Raw genomic sequence first — 20,818 nt, forward strand, 5'->3', positions numbered from 1 at the left:
TTAGACTACAGCTTAATCTATCAGTGCAGCAGAACGCCGGGGAAAGAAACAGAAAGCTCCAACTTCATAGGCGCTGAACACTGACAGCTGGGGTGTCTCTGAAAAGTATTTCCAGTTCTGTGACAGCTCATGTTAAATAGTCAGCTACTCCTAAGACTGGAAACAATCATAATTGTTTTTTTAATAATTACTTAATTTGTGTGTGTGAGGTCAATGCAAACAGACACAAACACGTTCAGAAAGGGTGATGAGTGGACGTGACATCTGAGGCTTCGCTTTGGTTTCATTTCTTGTCTGGTCCCCTATGTTTAGCGCAATGTGTGAGGCCCCGGTGCAACACACTTCTAAATGGAGAGACGATAGGGAGGCAACCTCACTGCCAGAGCAGGTTTACTTTGCCAAGTTTGTGATCAAAGTGCCTGTGTGTGTATGATCAAAGTGCACGTGTGTGTGTGCGTGTGTGCGTGTGTGTGTGTGTGATGATATGGGGCAGATGGGTCAGTGCTGATAGTACATTTGATGAGTACTGGTTAAAATATGCTAATCAATACTCAAATAAAACCATAGATATACATATTTAAAACTGCACTGAGCATAAAATGAACACATTTTGAGAAAACGGCCACCAAAAATGAGTGGATACCCAAAATGGTTGTGCACGTAGTGTAGACAAAAAGTGGGACTTTGTTCATAAAACACCAATGCAATAATGATTCATAATAGGCTTATGTCACACTATTATCAGCAAAAATGTCTTAACCATCCCATAATGTCTTAACCATCCAAGGTAGACTGACTACAAGCTATGTGGTTGTAAAACGAAGCGTTTCTGCTACTGTAAAAGATGTAAGAAAAACTTGTTTTATTGGCGATCTTGTTGAGAAAAACTATACCACCCACAATCCTAAGTAATGTCTCGGTTGGGTCAAAATAGCTGTTACCATAGAAACATTTACCGAACCCACGAAACCCTGAACGGCTAGAGCGAGTTTATAGCCTTGAATATGCCTTAATAAAAATGTTAGCTAACTAGTATCAAGGAGATGTAATCGTGTTGAGGTACTAATGTAATCATGTTGTGGTACTAGCTAGCTGGCTAGTTTCTAGCCAGCTAGCTAGCTAGTTAGTATCTAGCTAGCTAGCAAGTAGCACGACATGATTACATGTCCTTGGTTGTCTAAATTCAGCCATTGTTTATTAACCTAGCTAGATACTAGCTAGCTAGGTTAGCCTTAGTGTTTGTTGGATCTCGGAAATGAAACTTGAGATACAGCAAAACAAAGTCAAGATGTGTGACATGTTTGTCGCCCGTAAATTGATTTTCCTCAATGTCACCTCCGGGGCTCCGTACATTTCCAATCCGAACCACATTGTCGTAGGTGACTTCAGGCAGGTCGCAGTGTTTTTACTATTGCACTTTATACCCGCGTACATTAGCCTTGCAGCTAGCGCTAAGCGCCTTATTACAGTAGTGCGTTGCTTCTTTACCGCGTGAGGACCAAATCCATACCGTCACAGCCCTAAAGCAAATACTGGTTTTCATACTGGTTTTGTGTGTGTGTGAAAAAAAAATGCAGGGGTTACAGTACTGACATGTCACACATCCAACAAAGCGTCTCTCTATGACTTCATCCCTCCTTCCACTCTACTTTTGGCTTTATCTTTCCTTCCGGTGGTGCTCTCATTCTCCCACACAGTCCCTCACACTATCTTTCCTCCTTCTTCTTATCCACATCTCTCTCATCTTCTATGTCTCTTTCTCAGACATGTAATATCTCTTAGTATCTCCTACTTACTTCCTGTACCTTTCTGTTCCTTCCGCTTTCAAAACATCTCCACTCCCTCTTTCCATTTTGGTATCCTCCACTCTCTCCATCTCCCCAAAGCATCTATGAACACATCCTTAGTCTCCACTGCTTGTATTTATCTCTTCCTTATCTGGATCTCCCTCTCCTTCTCTCCATGCATGCCTATCTGTCCCGCCTCAGCAGGCTCAGCTCTCATGAAGGAGGGGGGGGGGGGGGGGGGGGGGGGGGGGGGGGGGGGGGGGGGGGGGGGGGAATTAACCTGAAATGGTAAATTGTTTATTTCTGACAGCTCAGAGGCTGCATTAAGCGCCGCCCTGTCCCCACTAAAAATCAGATGAAGGTAGCAAAGTAAAAGAATGTAAAAAAACAAAAACAAGTCTTATTCATCACGGTAATTGCGCGGCTGCCTTGGGCACGTGGGCGGCCGGGTGCCGATGAGGGATGGCCCCGCTCACGGGCGTCCCGAACGTCCATGAATCACAGCCGGAGTCGCTCGCCGGCCCTCAGCCGCCATAAAACAAAAGATGGAGATGAAAAATGCATCAATTAAGGGATTTGATTTCTTGTCTACCCTCCTGTCCCCCTTTCCACCACCCTCCTCTTTTTTGGCCACAGACCCAAACACACACACACACACACACGAAAACATATACAAAATAAGAAGCACTGAGTAGTCTTTGCAAACCCTATGATGCACATGCAAAAGAACATACACTGGCATACTGTACTCTTACGCCACACACCCATAGCTTTTGGAGATCATTGCATCAATGCATCGCGTCACGGACCTGGATGATTCTGCATCGAGACCATAATCGCTGCACAATTAATCCCAATTTGATCAAAATCACATTATGAACTGCAATATGTGTTAAAGGCAAAAGATGTGTCAAACCATTCTAAAATGCCCTCCCTCCCAGCTTTCCTCTCTGTGTTTTTTGGCTCTGGGATGCGTTCCAAGTCTCAGTGTGTTGTTTGTAATTGTTTTGTTAATTTTTTGGAATATAAAAGAATATAATAAAAAATTTGATCACAAAAACAATTTCTATAAATATGTTATTGTGGTGATGCAGAGACATCCCGGCCTACAAATCGTATCCTACAGACTAAAGAAACAAATCTTTGTTTAGTACAGATCCTTGCAAAGAAAAAACACTTTTCAATCTTCTTCTTTTTTCAATGAAATTGCGAATAATGATAAAAAAATAATCATTCCCTCCAATATCGTGAATCATCAATCATCAATCAAAATAATCGCAATTAGATATTTTCCTCATATTGTGCAGCCCTACTACTGATGTTACTTTTTTTGTTTCTTCCCTTCATCTTAAATTTATGTCCCTTTCTTCAACACTTTTGACGCTTTTGTTCAATCTTTTTCACTTTTTTTTTACATTTTCAACACTACGTAACACTAAATTTAGTTTGACAGTTATTTTTGGATAACTGATATTTATGGTCAATAAACCTCATTTATAGGAAATTATACCTAATGTTTGAGTTAGAAAAGCAGAAATTAGGAATTATCTAGACTAAAATTAAAGGAATGGATGTTGATGGATAATGACAGACTGGAATATGTCAACTTTTTTGCTATAAAATTGAATAAGATCCCCAAAAATGAATGAAAGGAGAGATTTGTACTTGCCAAAGAGCGCTGTGGGGAATCCATCATGTTATTTTGGGTAGTTAAAAAGAAAATTGATATAGGACAACGGGTCAATTTGACCCGAGGAAAACATGAGGGTTAAACTCCACAACCCAAATTGAACAGATTTTCTGTTATTAATGAGTAGTCGTGGTGCGTTCATGCCACCTATCAAGCAGCGCCCCGTGATTACGTCGTTTTTCCGACTGCCAGCGTTCACATGGTCGGGATGCGTGTTCTTCTTCTTCTGTTATATAAGCGTTTGGCATGCCAACTTGTTGCATGACTGCCACCAACTGCTCGGCGTAGCTTAGAGCATCAGGTGTGTGAAAATATGGAGGCCACAATAACAAAAAATTTCTGATGCAAGCATACAAACCGCACATTGACAGGTGTTTGTCTGCAGGACAACGGATGGGAAAGGACACAGATAAGGTGTTGTTTTTTTAAACATAGGCCCATTTATGAATAATTTGAAACATGTTCTGTCTGTGTATGTTTCGTGGCAGAGTCGATTGTCCACAATAAACTGGGAAAAATGGTTTTCCGGTGCCCATGAATGCATAGTCCCCCGTGCTACAGTGCACATTAAACAACTGTTACAGGCTACTGTGCCTAGTACTCCCCAAAGTGTAGACTACTAAACTGAGTTTGACATGTTAAATCAGGGGATTAATCATGTGGCTACTGGCTGCTAGTAGTACTAGCTCGTAAAAATGGGTTTCTCTCAAGTTCGAGAATGACGGCATCCGTCAATCATCTGAACAAAATCCTTTGAATTTATCATAAATTAAAAAATATGTTTTTAAATGCTACACTTTCAGTCCATTCTGATGTGTACTTAAAACCACATGAGAAGGGCGCCCGGACACTTTTCTCAACATTTTTGTCTATTTTATTCCTATTTTTTGGTCACTTTTTTGACGTTTTTTTAATTATGTTTAAGTCAATTTTTTAACCACTTCTTTGTCGCTTTTTTCCAAAATTTTTGATGTTTTTTGGTCACTTTTTCCAATTTTTATGGTCCCCTTTTCAGCGTTTAAAAAAATAATGTTTTTGTAGATTTCTTTTTAGATTTTTTTTTCAACATGTGTCATTTTTTTCAACGTTCTTCTCTGATATAGAAATAGATATTTGTAAACCGGTCAAATTTGACCCGAGGACAACACAAGGGTTAAGTAATTTTTAAGTTCGATACCCCTCATGCGTTACATACTAGACACCCAGGTTAATTGAACTGAAAACCTTACATGACAATACTTTTGGGAGGACGATAATTAACCGATTCTTTTTTGGCAGTGAATTGAATCTATCCATTAAGTGTTACTATCTCTTCCTTTGTGCCTCTCTGGAGAAAACATATTAGAACAATTTACCTCCTACACGCTGCAGCGTGGAGACTATATTTAACACTGCTCTCTATGAGAAATGTGGATGCTTTAACATTTGTTAGCATGGGCGGGGGGCTTGCTTAATAGGACTTGGCTAAGCATGTGTAATTAAGAGCAGGGGTAAGTGGTGAGTTGCAGGGTGCATTGTGTGTGTGTGTGTTTGTGTGCGAGGGATATGGTAGCAGCATCAGGCCATGATGGAGTGCTTCGTGGAGCCAAACACCCATTCAGCAAGCTGTGTGCTCATTAATCCTGCCAAACTCCACTTGTTACATGCACGCACAGGAAATCATGAGGCTAGGTAAACAGGGGACTGCTGCGATCCATCACGGCACGCCAGCGAACACATGAAAACACTGATATGTAAGCGAACACACACAAACACGCACACACACAAACACACACACACAAGATTGTGCAGTGTTCAAGCAATATGATAAGCTTACGCCCATCTATAGTAGAAACACACACAAATCTGCATGAATCTGACAAATATACCGGGGTAAACAAATGAAATGATAAACTAAATTAAATTTAAATTTGTATCGGTTATCTTACAAGTACATATATCACTATCTCACTATTCCTATCAGAATGTGTTGCTTTGCATTGAGATGTAGAAGGTTAGAAATAGCTCTGTTCTGTTTGTTCCAGAGCAATCCCATCCTGGGCTGGTGAAGGCCGAGAAGTAGAAGAAATACTGCCACAAAGCCTGGAAAGAAATCAATAGAGCTTGACCCTACTTTGACCTCTCGTTGAATGGAGAAGTTATGGCATCCCACTGGCCTTGACATTAGCTTATTTGATGTGTGTTTTCCCAAATGCAGCTTTCCGCGCGCTCTGTCACTCCTTCCTTTTGTTTCCCTTTTTCTTCCGTCTTTCCCTACTTGCTTCAATTGTTTCCATCTCCTAAATGCTCGTGAATACACACAAATACACGCACACATACACACACCCACACCGAATGACAAATGCAGTATAGGGCCAGTTACACAGCCCAGTGGTTAGATGCAGTGTTGGAGCAGATCTGTTATATCTCTACGCCTGCCTGGCTGGAGCATTTACTGAAGCCATCAGCGAAACGACATTCCATATATCTTTGACAGAGACGGGAACAACACTATTTACACCAATTTAGCCCTGAGAGAGGGGCGAAGGGCGGGGGGATTTCCAGTTAATGGGCAACTTTTTTTCTTCTCTTTGTTTAAACATCTAGTTTTCAAAATGGCCACCCTTCAGGGGGATAGATGAGACACGCTCCCAGGCTGCTACTCACATGCTAATAAACGCCATTACAAGGCATCACGCACACACAACAAAACAAGGAAGTGCCTTCACAAACAAGTCTGGTCCTGGTCTGGTCCTTATGCACAAAGACTTGACCAATATTGAAGAATATCATCATTTTTTGCTGTGATTATAGATTTTACAGCTTCTATAAGGCTCTCCCTTTTCCATGTCATGGTGCAGTTGCAGGGTTTACCCACCCAACTGGGCAGCTCATAATGAGAGAGGCAAACTGGGAACACAAGGTTAAAGGTCACGGGGGTCACCCAGGGGCCAATCAAGGGTTAGTGGTGGAGCAGGTTCAGGTTTGTGCTGGATGTAAAAGGCCAGCGAGGTCAGGTCACATCAGAGAAAGAGCTAGCTGTCTGCTAGGGTCAGTTAAAGGTGACAAGAACACTGGGGTCTGTTTTCCCAAAACATAAAAAATACCATGGGAATAGATGGCACTGTAGGTGTAGTAAGAAATAGAAGAGATTTTCAACTAGGAAAATTGGTCAGAATTAGGAATGAAGGTTTTTCCATGATCTGAAAATGAATCCTTCCTGGAAATATCACCCTTTTCCCAGGATGAGTTATTATTTGGCTTATGTGGTAGAAGATGAAGTCATCAAAAATAAAACATTAAATAGCACTTTACAGAATCCTGGTTTTAGTAAGTCCTCATGTCGATTTTAAAAGTCCCGTGACCTGGTGCTTTTGGATGCTTTTATTTAGGCCTTAGTGGTCCCCTAATATGGTATCTGAAGTCTCTTTTATATAGGCCTTAGTGGTCCCCTAATACTGTATCTGAAGTCTCTTTTATATAGACCTTAGTGGTCCCCTAATACTGTATCTGAAGTCTCTTTTATATAGACCTTAGTGGTCCCTAATACTGTATCTGAAGTCTCTTTATATAGACCTTAGTGGTCCCCTAATACTGTATCTGAAGTCTCTTTTATATAGACCTTAGTGGTCCCCTAATACTGTATCTGAAGACTCTTTTATCTAGACCTTAGTTGTCCCCAAACACTGAATCTGAAGTCTCTTTTATATAGACCTTAGTTGTCCCCTAGTACTGTATCTGAAGTCTCTTTTCCAAAATTTAACCTTGGTGCACAATTACAGCCCCAAGAGCCAGTCCCAAAATGAGCTTTCCTTAATATGTGCCATTTCTGTGTCTGTAGCTTTTCAAAGCCAGGAAGTCTCTCTCTCGTGGGTCGGCCAAATTTTCTTGACAAGCAAAGCAGGGAAAGGGGAGGTAACCTTGCCCTTTACAACCTCATAAGATTCCAGATCGGCCCATCTGAGCTTTCATTTTCGCAAAGGCAGAGCAGGATACCCAGGGCTCGGTTTACACCTACTGCCATTCTAGCCACTGAGTGGCCCTAGGCAGGCTGGGGGAACTCATATTAAAGTGAAATTTTCATGCCATGGGACCTTTAATATGAGTGTTTACTGGCGCGTATTTTTAGGCCATTTTTACACTGCTGACCCGAGGTTATTAAGACCCGTGTGCCAAGTAGTAGATAAGGAAAATCAATTGTGTTATTTCTGTTATTGTGATGCTTTAAGGAGCAGAAGTACTGCTGTTGGCTGTTTAGCTGTAACAGTAGGGCTATCTACACAAGCACTGCTCCACCTGTTGAACACTGCCAGGGGCGTCAAACTGTGGGGAAAAAGAGGACTGAGTGAATGAGGACGGCCCAAAAAATGCTAGAAGGAATAACTGTGGATGCGGGGAGGGGCCCATTAAGAATGCCTTTCTACAGGGCTTAGAATGAGATGCTACACCCCTGAACACTGCCCTGAACTCTGATTTAGGAATCTATCCTGCATGTCTGATGAGGCCTGTGTAGTCCTTACATATCTGCCCCACTTCTTTGTTCTCATTTACTCTAAGAACCGTAGTAGTCCTACAGTATGAGGCTGTACTAGGGCTGGGCAATGTATCGATGTATCGATATCGCGATATGAGACTAGATATCGTCATAGATTTGGGATATACCGTAATATGGTAAGTTTTGTCTTTTCCTGATTTTAAAGGCTCCATTGCAGTAAAGCGATGTCATTTTCTAGCTGTTCTATTATTTACCTTTACCCACTATGTCATTAAATCATTTCTGGGGATTATTTATCAAAAATCCCATTGTGTAAATAACATATAGTTAAAGCACCAACAGTCAACGATACAATATTGTCGCTACATCGACATCGAGGTATTTGCTCAAAAATATCGGGATATCTGATTTCCTCATTTCACCCAGCCCTAGGCTGTACTACTTGTTCTAGTACTAATAACGGTAGCACATTGATGGTTAACACATGTGTTGCCATGGTTATCATCTTTGACACTAAACAAAATACAGCTGAAGCGAATGGGAACAGTATAGTCTTGCAGGTCAACATGTTTACATGTTGATGGCACAAGAAATGTACAATTACAACTCATCCTGATCCTGAGGGAAACCATCCAGTAGACATTTCACTTAAAACCACAAATGTCAGCTTGCTGGTGGCACCATAGCAGAAGATGGGAATCGTTTCTAAAATGTTTTAGCTATCTACGATTGTTTGATGGCTAACGTTAGCTCAAAACGCTGTTCAAGTGACAGTCTTTGTTGTATTGACATTACAGAAGTCTCTCGTTAGCATCTTATATGCTACTTGTCGCCAAGTGACGCATGCACGACTCATATCTGCACTTGCCTCACATTGGGCATTGACAGCATTAATGCAATTTTGAGAAGGCGCCTCTATTCGGTATATGACGGATTAAAGATAGACAAGCAAACACATGCCAGTCATTCTGGGAATATTTCTGCCTAGAAACTGGAACCAATTTTGACAAGCAATCCAAGGAAAATATCAGGACCTCAATTCCTAATATTCAACCCTTTATACATTATATACATACATTTATTAAAAACACAAGATGTGGCCATGCTGCAAGTGCAGGCTAAAAACAAGCACTTTTTTTCTAGCAGGGTCCGTTTCAGGGTCAGTTCAAAACAGAAATGACCCATTTGAACGCTTCAAACCCCCGTATCAACGCCTAACTGTCAGAAAACGAGCTCTACCTCCCTCCTGCCCAGCCTACACAATGCAAAACAGACTTACAATTAAGCCTGTATGTATGAATGGAGACCTGTCAATCACAGGAAACCCATCCATAACCTGGCAATATACAAATGATCATCTCCTAGAATCATAACCACCAGGCGTGAGAAAGTCTACACACACACCCACACACATACATACATAACAGTACTGTAGATAAATGCACAAAGACACACCAATCAAACAAAAGGCATAAACAAAAATACACACATTCACATCCAAATGCACATAAACCTATACACGCAGCCCATCCAGAGTGTTGGCGCCCAGACTGTAGAAGTCATCAGGGACCTGTAAAGCATTACCCTCTGTGTGACTCGAGCCACTCCAGAAATAGCCTCTGTAATGTATTCTTACCGCCACCGTCTCTTTTGCACAATAGTGCCCTTAATAACACACTCCATTTCTGTTGGCATAAATAAGGGCTCCATTTCCATCTTATTTCATGCAAATGAGAGCGCCGGCGCCCAAACAGGTAGTGGGAGTAGTGTGTGAGTGGAGTGTGGAAGTGTGTAGTCGCTGAGTGTAGTGGCATGATTGGGGCTGAGTGAATCCAAATGAGCGTTGGAGAGACCCCACAATGTGCCAACGACTCCCACGCCAGCCTGCCAACTGCATGACAGACAACGTCACTTACGGGCCCCGCCGCCGGCACAGGGTGCCATTACGGGGGCCTACGCAAAACCAATATTTATCCAGGCAAATGGTTCACTGGAGAGAGATTATTGACGTAGATACAAAACTTGCGCTCTGGTAGTATGCGCCGGTGCAGCCCACTACCATGCTATTTGCGGATTCCATTGGTTTGCTGGGTCTCAGAGAGTAGCGATTGGCTCCCTTTTGTCTAACCATACCCAGTGCAAGCAAGAGGCATCTGGACTGGCAGTGTTTCAAACTAGGGACCATGTAACTGACTAGGAGAGGCTTTTCTGAAGACATGTCAACACACTGATCATGTAAAAGAGCTATTTAAAGGGGCGCTATGCGGTTTTGGCCATTTCTTTGCTGTTTTCTTGTTTTTTGGTGGCGGGTTTCTCTATAGAGCGTATATGAATGGGTGTATGGGAGCAGTGCCGTAAAGAAATTCATTACATCGTGAGACCTGATATCACGGGATATGTTCTGATGCAGAGTCCAGCGACTTGTTGGCCGAAAGTTGCAGGAATGGGGTTTCCGCTCACAGGCGCTAGGGGGAAGCGAGACGACCACCATTCAACTCGAAAAAAAGTCACATAACCAGTTCAGTGACTCAGCTGTTCAGTTAACCCTCATGTTTTCCTCGGGTCAAATTTACCCATTTTCCTATATCAAATGTTCTTTTTTACTACCCAAAATAACATGATTATCACTAATTTTGGGGTGTCTTATTCAGTTTTATAGCATTCAAATTGGTTTTGAAATAGTATTGAGTAAAAGTTGACATATTCAAGTCTGTGATTATCCATCAACATCCATTCTTTTAATTTGAATCTAAATAATTCCTAATTTATGCTTTTCTAACTTAAACATTGGGTATAATTTCCTATAAATAAGTTTATTGACCATAAATTCCCAAAATAACTGTAAAACTAAAGTTAATAAGTTAGTGTTACATTGAAAAAAGCATCAAAAGTGTTAAAAAAAAAAAGGGACCAATGTAAGAAAAACGATAAAAAGCATCAACAAAAGTGTTGATTTTTTTGACGGGAAAACAAAACAAGGTTGATTAATGTACAAAACTGCATAGTGCCCCGTTTAAATGCTATAGGTGCTGTGACATCATTGATAATTGTGTGGTCAGAAGTGAAACAGGGGCCCCTGATCCAAGTCTCCATCCTCAAGGACGTCAGAAATTTCATTATGTCTGCAATTAACTTCATCGTCCTCAAAAACGTATCTCTGAGTTTTGTTTTGTGTGTCCTCTTTCCAGGTGTCCTTGGTACAAAGCATGTTTCTTTTGAGTCAAGGTCCTACAAGCCATTGGCGCCCGGACACTGCTCGATGTCTTTTCTCTGATCTTCACTGCAAACACTTCACTTTAACAGTTACTTAACAGGGTACTCCTCAAATTTAGCCTTGCACTCCTTTAATATTGTCTAACTCACAAGGGACAGTGGAACCAGCTAGTCTTTTTTATTCCATGCATTCTTCTTGTAAAAAAAACATGCCGCATACCCAGAATGCAACTCAAGTTGACTATCGAGAGTTCAGTCAGATTTGAGTGTATCATGCTAACAGCAGCTCACTTAAGCTAAAGTCCCTAGCCTCAAGCAGAGATGAGGAGCGGGCTACAGCGGTCTGGTAAGACCACTTCTTTCTATCTCCACACAGGTTTCTGTTCATTTCCAAACTAATTCTTCATCTGGAAGATGCTGGAGCCTATGTTGTCATCTTGCACTGGCTCCAGGCCATTGCCCCCGTGCAAAGAATAAGCAAGTACAAATAATGGATGGGTGGATGGATAGATGGATGTATATGACACCCATTCTGCATTAACAGGCTGCTGTGTAGCTATAGTGTTATGTAGTTGATTTCCTCCTCCACAGAAGTTGGTCAGCATGGGCTGCTTATGTGTTATCAGACAAGTTTCTGATGTCTGTGGAGATTGTTGATTTTGAAGTAGAGGGTGACACTCTTTCGGGAGTCCCGCGATACGGTGGTCAGTCTCACTGTTGGTGACATAAGAGCATTGAAATCAACGGGAGCGGGAAGATCTTCTTTTTTTTTTTATTGTTTTGGGGCTTTTTCCTCTTTATTCAGAGTGACAGTGAATAGACATGAAAGCTGGGAGAGAGATGGGGGATGACACGAAGCAAAGGGCCACAGGTCAGATTCCAACCCGAGCCGCTGCAGGACTCAGCCAATATGGGGTGCACGGTCCCAGTGGGTGAGCTAGCAGTCGACCCAGGATTTAATTTAATGAATAATGACGCTACACAGCGTCGGGGATGAGCTCGGGATGAGATGCGAGCGACAACTGGTTCCTGTGTCACCCTCTATTGTGAAGACAACATTAAGTACAAAGACAGGAAGTAGCATACCTGTCTCTCCAGCAGTGAACACGAGAATATACACAGCAATTTCAGGGAGGCAGTCTCCAATAAAGGAATTACACAAGGTGAAAAACTAATAATCTAGATGTAGTAGCCCACACATACTATTTATGACATACAGATGTGAAATGAAATCATGTTATATTTCATAAAATCATACTAGTACCATTGTAGCAGCAATGCCACAGATTTTTAACACAGCATATTATGAGATTTCAGTTAGAGTCATTTCCCCATATTTATTTGCATCATTTGTATGTGACACATATGTGGTCTCAGAAAATCAAACCAAAATCCATATTAGAAAGTACAAAAGCAGCCTAAGATGCAACTGGTGTTGCAGATTGACTGTTTGTTACCTCATACAAAGTTGTAGGATGAGTGTGTGAAAAACATTATGCTAATGTGAAATTTTGGAATCTTTGATTAAATCCTATTCTGTAATTGAGTTTGTATCCATCACTCCTTACTTCCCACCATTGTTTTCAATGTGGGCGGTTCTCTGACAGCTCTATCATTTGGGGTTTATTTTGATGAAGATTGAGTGTATTCTGAGTTTTTTTTCCACTCTAGTAGGCTGACATGTAGGCATCACTTTCAGAGAAAAGAAGACATCAACATGAGAAGAGCTCAGCTTCAGTCCCCAGAACGTTGTATCAATCAGCGGAAACAAAATCAACATAAATGTATTTTGAAAATCTTTACTTTAACTCCGTGGAACCAAAGTTGATTATGATTAAATGACAGATTTGGCTAAAACAGCCCGTAGAAACGGGACGTAGAGGTGGAGAGGAGAAAAGGTTTACAGGGGTGGATGGTGGTCAGATAAAACAGCTCCACGCTTGCTTCAAGGAAAGGTTAATGTCTCTCTCTCGATTTCTCCATCTCTCCCTCCCGCGCTTTCCCAGCTGAGGTCTGTGTGACTTACAGCGGATCCAGACTGCATTAGATTAAATCATAAATTACCCAGCCTCCCCCATATCTGCATCCCCCCCATCTCGCTCTTCCCTCTCACGTCCTCTCCCTATCTCAATCTCGCTCTCCCTTTATTCTCTTATATTCCATTCCCCATGTATTTCTCCTGCTCCCCCACTATTATTCCTCCCCAGCTCCAATCGTTATCCCCCGCCCCCCCCCCCATTTCTTTTGCTATCCCTGTACTCCACTATATGAATGCCGTCCTGTAAAGACATCTACTACAGTAGGTTTGGACAGCAGGCCATGTAGTATGACGTGGTGGTTGGTCTTATAGTGTGTCTTTGAGTGGGGGTGCTGTAGTGTGGTATGGGTTAGAAAGACCAAAGACCATGGTAAAGAATAATGGAAATAGCAGTAGTAATGTTAAACAATTGCTTTGTGGACTACAGTTTTGAAGCCTTGAGTTTGGCAATATGGCCGTTTCCATTTTCCACCGGTCCCGACCAGTTTTTGGACGAGAGGGTGGAGCTGGGGGGTGTGCTGACACCATTTATGGCAGTACACAGAAAATTGGCAAACTTCCCCTAAAAGGTCCCATGCCATGACAATTTCACTTTATAAGGTTTTTTAACATTAATCTGAGTCCCCCCAGCCTTCTTATGGTCCCCCAGTGGCTACAAATGGTGATAGGTGTAAACCGAGCCATGGGTAGCCTGCCGTGATTGCGTAGATAGCCCTAATGTTACAACTAAGCAACCAACAGGAGTACTTCTGGTTCTTAAAGCATTGAAATAACATAAATAACACAATTGACTTTCCTTATCTACTACTCGGCTGACAGGTCTAAATAACCTCAGGTCAGCACTGTAAAAATGGCCTTAAAAAACTAGCCAGTACACACTCATATTAAAAGGTCCCACGGCATGAAATTTTCACTTAATGAGGTTTTGGAAAATTAATATGAGTTCCCCCGGCCTGCCTATGGTCCCCCAGTGGCTACAAATGGTGTTATGTGTAAACCGAGCCCTGGGTATCCTGCTCTGCCTTTGAGAAAATGAAAGTTCAGATGGGCCGATCTGGAATCTTGCCCCTTATGAGGTCATTAGTTGCAAGTTTACCTCCGCTTTCTCTGCTTTGACCACCCAGAGAATTTGGCCCACCCATGAGCGAGACATCATGGCTTTCCAATGAGCAAAGTGGCAGTTGGTCAAGGCCACACCCCCAGCCTCCACCTTGCCCCCCTCTTACATCCTGAAGGCTGTAACAAAAGCTACAGACTCAGATATGGGATATACTATGGAAAGCTCATTGTGGGACCGCCTCTAGTGGCTGGAATTATGCAACAAGGCGGAATTTGGGGAAAGAGACTTCAGATACAGTATTAGGGGACCACTAAGGTCTATATAAAAGAGACTTCAAATACAGTATTAGGGGACCACTAAGGTCTATATAAAGAGACTTCAGATACAGTATTAGGGGACCACTAAGGTCTATATAAAATATACTTCAGATACAGTATTAGGGGACCACAAAAAGTCTAGATTAAAGAGACCAGATACCGGATTAGGGGACCACTAAGGTCTAGATAAAACAGACTTCAGATACAGTATTTGGGGACCACTAACTAACTAGAAGCATCCAAAGAGCACCAGAGTGTTAAAGAGTGTTATCTGTACGCATTTTGAGCTATCCACGTGTATGTCTACGCTGTATACAGCAGACAATTTGTCTGGTCCGAATAGCTCTGGTTTGAGCATAGTTGCTCCACAACGGATCAAGTCCAGACCGAACTTCCCGACCTCAAATGTTGTGGGCAGGGCTAAGTTGGCTAGCATCCAGGCTAATTTATGCCAGTTTCTTAATTGTATCAAGAATCTTCCAATTTATTCGAGATCAAAACATAATACAGAACAGAATACAGAACAGAATACATATTTCCCATGTATTCTGGTTTTGGTTTCTGCGGCCCTCTCCCCTAGCGCACACAGTTCTGTGACGTCCAAGTATGATGACACCTCTGTGCACGTTTCCACACATCGCTGGTTATTGTTTATAGACTTCCAGGCACAGAGGCACGTTTCAGGCTTAACAGATCATTGGTGGGATAAGTAAAAGAAAGGAAAAAAACAACATCCCCTCTATTCAACCCCTGCACACCTTGCTCCACTGCTCCGCTGGAGAAAAAAAAGGGGAATAAAATAGAGTGACCCCGCCACTAGCGCCTCTTCTTTTCCCCCCACTGTTCTCTTCTTCCTCCCCCTTGCCGTGTGAAATCAAATTTCCATGTGGCTCCCGTATCTGTTGCACAGCAAGGTGATTTATCAGGGATGCAAAGAGCATGCAGAAACAATCTTTATTACATCCATTTCCTGCTTGTCAGCCGGGATCATGTTGGCTGTTCATTAAAGGCGCGGCGCAGGTGAGGAGAATGCATCCCGATGCCTTGATAGATTGTCTGCTCCCCTGTGGTGACAGCAGCTGGATGGATTGAACAGCGGGGGGCAAGGGGGGAAGGGGGGGAAAGCGCTGACTCCGTCGCTCCCCCTGTCAGACACACTTTTACATTGCCGGCCAGTGTCATTTCTACCAAACAGCCCTGCATGCACACGCACACTTCTGACACTCTTGGACTCGAGCCAGGACGCTGCTTTAATGCATACATGGTTGCATGCACACACACACACACACACACACACACACACACAGCAATCATGATGGAAAAATGCAAAGACACATGCATTGTAAAGATGGAGTTTATCTTATTACACAGTTACCAACCACTCTGTTGAAAACACCAGAAAAGTCTATGAGGATAAATACACAACGAAATCTACAACCCTATCTTTCGCCAATAAAAAACAAACAAAACGATGACCTATTCAAATAAATATTGACTTTAATAAGCAAAAATGTCACTCCTACAGGTCATGTGTTGCCTGGCGACACATTTGTTTAGCTACCGATGACTTTGTTGCTTGCTGGTGAAAGATAATCATGATAATCATGCTCTTTGTTTAACTGCAGCCGGCTGTGTGTGATACTTTTTTTTTTAATTAGTTATTCGGCAAATGATGGCCTGTTTTTGTTTATACTGCATAGGAAAAATACAGTGCACGCTCAAATATTAAAAGTAACTACACTATGTGGTTCACACATTAGTTTTTTCAGTACAAATAAATGAAAAGCAAAAGCTGTTCTTTTTTTACCTAAAAGTTGAATTGCTTGGTTTTTAAATGCAGTAGTAGGTTCGTGGTAAGTAAACAACACCAGCTGTTTAGAAATCACTGTAAAAATATGGTGGAGTAAATATTTTGGATGACTAATATTTGGACTACTGTACTAATGGTAATGTTTGGCAAAGCCCTGGCATGATAGCCCCCCCCAGGTGCAGACCACGTTGTGTATTATGACCCTGTGGATTATAATCACCACCCAGGAAAACCAACTCAGAAAGTGTACCGTACAGTTCTAAAAATTCAAATTTCATTATCCAAATGGACTTTTTAGACATGCAAGGTTTCTGTAGGACGCGGACACACAAGTATCAATGTGACACGCTGCATGAGAGACACTGTTGACAGTACACTGTAGAGTAAATGCTTTCAATAGTGTATGGACACACCTCATTAAGTCAATCAGCTGAGAGAGCAGAATATCAAAAACACAGCTCTACCTCTTACGGCAGCTACGTAAGCCTTCATAATCAGCCATAAAATGTTTTATCACTGCTTCTACATCAACAGATAAATACATACAGTATGACAACACACTGTAAATACAGCTCCATATTGAGGCGCACATTATTCCCTCAGTGGACTGCTTTCAAGGTACGACTATAAAACCCCACCATCTTCACCTTAGTGTAATTCCTAAGACATAAACAGGAAATGGTAAAATGTGTACATCTGCTACAGAGTGCAGTAAAGATAGGCTGAAATTGATGTTTACCTGTCTACATCCTACACGCTATTGTGCCGCTCTGAGAAGAAGACAGCATGTCTTAAAAATTATTATTTCCTTGCTCTGTGCAAATCAGTGTGACATTAAACTGTCCTGCATTTTAAGAACCTCTACTCAGTGAGCTCACTGAATTATCTTAGACACTGCTCAGTCTCCTTTGTGTATATTCCTTTCTCCATCCAGCCATCCATCCATCCCTGTTCCCCAGTCTAATTTGTGTCCTGCGTCTCTCTCTCTGTGTACCAATGACATGTAATGACAATACCGTAAGCGCCAATCAATATCGGAGTGCTTTTGGGCCACCAAGCCAGGAGGGGGACGGAGGACAATGTTGATAGCAGGGTGACAGGGACACTGTGGGGCTGTCATGAGCTAAGGTGGGTGGAAGGTGGAGTCCATTTTACTGATAAATCAATATCTCTAACCCACTGATGACTATTACATACTGTTCGCGTTGATGTACACGACATGTAGTCTGGGTCAACGATAGTACATTTCTAGGATAATCGCCTCACATACGGGAACCCGATGTCCCCCCCTCCCCCCTCTGTTTCGCTTCAGGAAACAACAACAAACTTTGAGATCGCAAACTACACGCAAAAAAATGTCTGGAAAAAAAAGAACTGGGACATTTTCAGACTACTTGGTGAGATTGCTGATATCTGGGAAGATATCAAGACCAGAAATGACGAAGGAGACTGTACACATGACGAGTCCAATAAATTTAGATTAAATGCAGCTTCATTCAATTATTGAACAAGGAAGATAACCATGGGTACACACATAAAGACACAAGTGTGTACCCAAAGTCTCTCTCTGCATTTCTTACTGTCTTCTTGTCCTGCACTGGTCAGTCAATCTATTTCTTTGAAAAATGGTTACCTTTGAGATAAGTTCTTATTTGTAAGACACTTCTACTAAATAGACACAATCCGATCTATTCTCAGCTGTGGGGCCTCAAACTAAGCCTTCTGTGGATCTTAAGAATAGATGAAATACAGTTGAAAACCTACATGCTTAAATACTCCACCTACCAATCGCTATGGACGAAGATCCCACAGTGACAACACTGTTAAGAGCAAATTAAGTTGAACCATATCCAGCCTTTTTAATTGCTCACATTACTGTATTGTGTGAACAGATACCTTCTTCTAATATTCAATGTGGTGTTTTCTTTTGCAGGGTGAAAACGTTCCACCAAAACAACTTCCTTCCCGAGACTACTTTGGAGAGCCACGTTGTGATTGGTTTAAAGAATTGCAAACAACCCAGAGTTAAGCAAAGCATGCAAGTTTTTAGGAACTACGCATGCGTACAAGAAAGTTGGAATCTATACATAATAAACAATGACAAATATCACCTGTTCCATACTAATCTGCTTTTGCACCAAGACGCTCTACAAAATATAGAAACATGCGGTCAACTTCAGCTTTCACATCTCTTTGAAGGTCCTAGAAGATACTTGTTCCAGACAAAAGTAGCAACTGAGAGAGATGAAGATGTAATTGTTCAAATGTGACAAAACAGTGATGAAGGACCATCATAATAAAGTGTCAGGCTTTCACATCAGGGACCTGGTCCCAGATCTGAGTGCATTTGACCCCGAAGTCCAATTTGCGTGATTAGTGTGAACACCGTGTAGCCTACCTGGGTACGTCCACGTAAAAAGGTTTTCTTTGTAGTACTTGGGTACAGTTTGCATCAGGCAAACAAAAAAATGTATATCAAGCCCACCAATGGACTGCCATTTAAATACGAGTGGCAGTCGGCGGGTAGAGTTGCAAAGGCATTTCTCAAAGCCGGCAGTCTCATCTGCATGTCACATAGATGATGACGGAACAACCTTGCTAATGTGAAAGCTGAGCGGTTGGGGGGAGGGGGGGTACAAATCAATCTTACCCAAGACGTAAGACGCCATGACAACCCAATCTGACAGCATCAAAATCTTTGTTTTGTCCGACCAACAGTCGAAAGACATTACATTTGGTATAACGTAAGACCAAGAAAAACCACTGATTCTCACATTTAAGAACCTGGAACTATTACATTTTTGACACTTATCCTTGAAAAAAATGAATCGCCAAAAAATGTACTCACCCAAAAAAGTATCACAGTAATTGCAGAGTCATTTTCTGTTGATTGACTAATTGGTTATTCTTCTAATCAGTGCAAATAATCACTTAAACGCGTTATTAACGGCGTTAACGCAAAACCATTCGAAACCCAACCCGGTGTTATTAAACGGTGGTGGGGGGGGGGGGCAGGCTTTTGCGGTGGCTCCCCCGAGACTCTGGAACAAGTTACCCCCTGATATTTACACTATTACAGATGTAGCTCATTTTAGGTCCAAACGCAAAACTTTTTTTTTTAACCCTTTTAATACCTAGTTTTGGTGAGACAATTTCACTCATTTGTTTCTATGTAACCTTTACTGATTTTTACTATGTTTCATACATTTTTGGATGATATGTTGTTTTATTCTGATGTGAAGCACTTTGGATACCTGCTAATAACTGTAAAGGGATCTATGTATTAAATGCACTGGTTCTGTCTCATCAAAAGAAATTGAAGTAATAATAATAACTGTGATAACATCAAGTAATAATTCCATCTACACAGCTCTAAGAAGAAGGAAAAATCTCTTCATTCCCGTTCTCTTATATACATCTATATATATTTAGCCAGGATTACACCTGTGTACCACGAGTAGTGCACATGGTCAGAAATGGTTCTGACATGTACACACATTCTAAACCACAAGAAGAATTGGATCAATCAGATATTAAGCATAGAAATAAGCACATACACGTTGTATGCACAGAATTGGCCATATGCACGTTGGTAAATGGGGCCCCTGATTTTATTGAGCGGTGAGTTGTAAGGCTCATGCTCCATGAAGTACAGTAATAAAATGAAATCTAATGCAAATTATATCTAATGGTGCAACTGTGAGACAATAGTCTGAAAGAGGAGCGTCACAAGGAAACCCAAACACAGGCATACAAATGGAAGGTGGCATGGGGAATGTGACTCAATGCTAACGTCAGATGCCAATTACATTACCTCTAAAACAGAGGGATCGGATTGAAGGGCGGACAGAGAGAAGGAGGAGGCAGGAGGGGCAGGGGGGCACTTTCACTCAAAGAAAAATAATTTATTTCATTGTGATATTAAAATCAATATACATTGATTGAAGGGTTGCTAAAGGTGAGCGCGTACATGATCCTTTCAGCCGTGAGTGGCGGATTGTCCGAGAGGGACGGAGGGAGGGAGGGAGAGACGGAGAAACAGAGGGAAGGGAAAAAAGAAAAAACAGAAGGGTGGCTGGAGGAAGGAGTCACCTCCTAGTTAACAAAGGGGTAACAGAGAAAAACAGAAGAGGAAAGACCAAGAAAATGAGAGAAAGGAAAAGACGGAGAGAGAAAGAGAAAGAGAGGGAGCTCTTGCCCTCCGGAATCAATACAGAGAGGTGGACCAGAGTACAATAGCCTCAGAGGAGAAGAGATTCAGTGGTGCAAGTCTAATACTCTCTGTTACACACACACACACACACACACACACACACACACAGACACAGGCTCCCTCTCTGCATCCTTTTTACTCTTGCCTGACATTTCCCTCTATATCCTTCCTCTATTTAATTTCTCTCTTTTTTCTCTCTCGCTTGCTCATTCTGTC

At 41.9% G+C, this 20,818-nt stretch overlaps 1 protein-coding gene across 1 annotated transcript in view; it reads right to left on the minus strand.

Moving 5' to 3' along the window:
* The window catches only part of LOC117945770 (furin-like protease kpc-1), a 209,638-nt gene that overhangs the window by 134,883 nt on the left and 53,937 nt on the right, over positions 1-20,818 (minus strand). The gene's annotated exons all lie outside the window — the stretch shown is intronic.

This window comes from Etheostoma cragini, chromosome 6, assembly GCF_013103735.1.
Source record: "Etheostoma cragini isolate CJK2018 chromosome 6, CSU_Ecrag_1.0, whole genome shotgun sequence".
Taxonomy (NCBI): Eukaryota; Metazoa; Chordata; class Actinopteri; order Perciformes; family Percidae; genus Etheostoma; species Etheostoma cragini.